Consider the following 3873-nt stretch of genomic DNA (forward strand, 5'->3'; position numbering starts at 1 on the left):
ACATGTATGTCCAGTTCATATAAAAAATAGAGCATTAACTAAGAGTTTGCAAGAACCACAAGATGCACAAGACACACATGATATAAGCCAATAGAAGTTGAGTGCCCCAAAACTTATACACAATAATGTATAATATGAAACTGTCTAAAATAGTTTAAAACATGAGAATTTGGCCAAAATGTGCCACATGTCATATACAAATAATAGCTAAAGGAAAAATAGTGTTGTGCCTAGCAAAAAGTCTCCCTTTGTCTAAAACTTCTCTGTCAAGCCCCTTATCGCAAACATAGGCTTGTATCTTGAAAATCCTATAATGAAATGCTCCTAACACACTTCGTCCTTGGCACACTTAAATTCACTGGAACTCCTTCGCACACACTCTTATTTATTCATTGCCATGCATTTTAACCTAGTTCTACCTTGTGATGCCTCAGCACTCCCTAACACTCCTTAGCCTGCATTGATATTATCCGAAAAATGCTAACGTGCCTTTTCATTCCATGTCTTTCCATGTCATGCAGTAACCCTCCCTAGCTATCATGCCCTCACAACTACCCTTACTTAATTTTCAACTTGGGAACCCAACCAAGTCCTCGCTTGACTACAAGGGCTTGAACAAGTTACGATTACTACAATTACACTATCTTGTTAATTTGTGTAGCTTGGGAGGTACTCCACAAGCCTAGTGAGATGGGTTTGTGTGATTTTGGTCACAAAACGCTTTGTGGGAAAATAATTCAAGCGAAGGGGTTTTGGACCCAATATGGGGGTTTAAAATATAAAAGAAAGTTAAAAATGAAAATTAATATTTCCTAAGGCCTAAGTGGATAAAACTCGCAAGTTATAGAGGGTTCCTAAGAGGCCTAGTTAGGAAAGGTTATTTAAGTAGGAATTAGTATGATGAAAAGAACATAAAGTGAGAAGGAACTCAATTGATGAAGGAGACCAAGATAGATGTAGTCCAAAACTAGGTCGAGTTAGAGGGTTGAGTAAGGGTTGCTAAAGGGAGGCCAACATCATCCACCAAGAGCAAGATCATCATGTGAGGGTTCACAAAAATTTCGCATACCTTAATTGGTTCGAGCTAAGAAGTAGGATGGAATATTGTTGGTTCTCTTCTGGTAGATCGAGCTCAAGAGAGGTGGTTCATGAGAATTTGGGCATGTGATTTCAGTGGTGTTTTTGTGTGAAGGCCACATCAAATTCTGAAATAGAAGAGAGGGTTGAGACCCTATCTTGTGGTGGTTAGTAGGTTGCAAGGTATGTGATAAAGATCAACGCAAATGGAGGAGGGACTGCACTGGAATTTAGGGCCAGAACATAAGTAGTTTTAGGTGTAATATTGATTGAGGTAATCATAGTTTGAGGGTCGTATAGATCTGAAGTTCAGGTCAATATTCAGTAAAATAAATTCCCATAATCTATGGATCCATATGATCTAGGTCAAGTCTCTTATGGAGGCAATAGTTGTTGTTTCTCTATGGCTGGATAGGATTTGTTCTAAAGAAATTAGAATATAATTATAATACCCTAGTTAGGGTGGTTTCCTAGCATGTTCCTTCCATAAGGTATGCCCTTAAGACTGTGGAAAATCTGCGTAGAAGAAGAGGGTTCATGACCCTTAGAGTGAGGATTATCTCTGCAATATAGACCACATATATGGAATATTGTTTGTAGAAGTATGTGTGTAGATAGAAGATCCAAAGGAGGGTGGAACTTGATTAGAAGATTAGATATAAGAAATGTGTCATATGAGGAATGGATTGACATGAAGAGGAGTTGATTTTGGTGGACTTTCCATAGAGTTTTGGATAACCTATAAACAATTAGTCAATGGACTGTTAGTGGATGATTTTTTACCCTAGTTCAATCATCTATAGATTGTTAGAAGGATGATAAGAGGAGTAGTTCATATTTTCTCATAGATTAGACAATAAATAAATTGGTATGGAAGAATAGTGATTCTGAGAGGACTCAAATCATAATTAGGTGGAATATTTCAAGAGCCCTAGACGAGGGCAGTGTTGTGAGCCCTAGATCAGTAAAAGAATCGACTGTGGTTGGGAAAATTGATGGCAGTCCTAGTACAATTGGAGGGTTATTAGGTGACTATCAAAGAAGAGCCCTAGGTCTTGTACTTATGAAGGAAAACAAGACTAGTATAAGGGTAGGTGTATTGGGCCTAAGGACATGCAGACTTTTAAGGACTAAAGTAACAGTCAAGTGGGCTAGCCAACTAGCCCTCGTTCATTGTATTGTAGAGATTGAGTCAATGAGAAGAAGGGTGACCTGCATAGCCCTAGACTTGTCATCTTGGAGCAATAGTATGGAAAAAATGGGCAGACCAAAGAATTGACCACAAATGGAGCTGTGAACAGTTGATTGAAGACCCTAAGTGTTGAAGATCTTAAAGGGAAAAGGAGGTATCTAGAGAGAAAAATTTTCAGAGTCAAGTTCAGTAACCTAAAGGAGTTGAGTTCATTAATAGAGGAAGATTGAGGAGTTGCAGAATGGGAGGCAAGAGGACCTGCCATATGTGTTCTAGACACATGGATTGAAAGGGTTGTGTGTGGCCACCATCAACAAGTAGGTCAAGTGTTGTCTTGTTCAATGTAGATTGGTTGTCAAAGGACTAACACCAATCCCTAGTTGTATTCCTTATATCAATGAGATTTTAAAGGGCCATGATCCCTAGTACAGGAGCTCTAGCATGTTCTATTATAGTTTGTAATATAACAAAGAAGGGTTTGAAAAAGTTAAAAATTTTCATGTGCACTAGTTGATTCCCTGATGTGTGTAGATTTTGTTGTGAAAAGTAGATGTGTTGTGGCACTTGAGTGTGTTTGCATCAAATATTCCAAGACCAAACCCATATTCTCATGTGTCGTGGAAATTCAACATATGTCTTTTTCACCTAAGAACTACATGTAACTCATCTTAGGCTACTCATGTCCAATCTAAACTCATCCCACTTAACAAGTTACCAAGACAAGGCTCATCACATCCAACCATGGCCATAAAACAACTAAGAAACACAATTTACATCTTGACATGCCTTAGAATGCCTTAGCACTATGTGGCATGTGTTAACATCCCCTACACTCCTTGGCATGCTTTGATACTCCCTAGCGCACCTTAGCACTTCCTAACACACCTTGGTAGTTTAGCATACCTTGGCACTACCTAGCATATAACATTGTCACTCCCTCCTTAACACACCTAGAACTCGTTGACACTCCCTGTCACACACTCTTATTCATTCATTTCCATGAATTTTGACCTGGTGCTTCCTTGTCTTTCCCTGACACTCCCTAACATGCATTGGCACACCCTAGCACTTGGCACATCTTGGCATGTCGGCCTAGCACTCTATCATTCCTTGGAACTGCCTAGCATACCTTGTCAATCTCTATTAATGAGAGATACCTAACACTCCTCAACAGTCCTGACACACCTTAACATGCTTTGGCACACACTAACATTCCTTGGCACCTCACACATCTTGGAACATCTTTGTACTTAGAACATCTTGCCATGAATAGGATGCCCAAGCACATTTTAGCATGCCCTAGCATAGTATAGCACTCTCCTAGCATGTGTTGGCATGCCCTATAGTCCCTAACATGCCCTGGAACACCTGTGCATGCATTAACATACATTAGCTCTTGACACACATTGGCACTTGGCATGTATTAGAACCTACTATTAGTGTGCCTAGCATGCCCCTTTTGAAAAAGATAAAGTCTTGACTTATTAACCCTATTATGAGTTCATTTCCTTGCATTTTAGCTTGGTTCTTCCTTTTTTTCCCTTGGCACTCCTTGACACATATTGGAATACCCTGGTCTTATGAGGACTAATCACAAGTGCAGA

This window comes from Pinus tabuliformis, chromosome Q (genome assembly GCF_031772625.1).
Source record: "Pinus tabuliformis cultivar Carrire ecotype Pingquan chromosome Q, CPIR1, whole genome shotgun sequence".
Classification (NCBI taxonomy): domain Eukaryota; kingdom Viridiplantae; phylum Streptophyta; class Pinopsida; order Pinales; family Pinaceae; genus Pinus; species Pinus tabuliformis.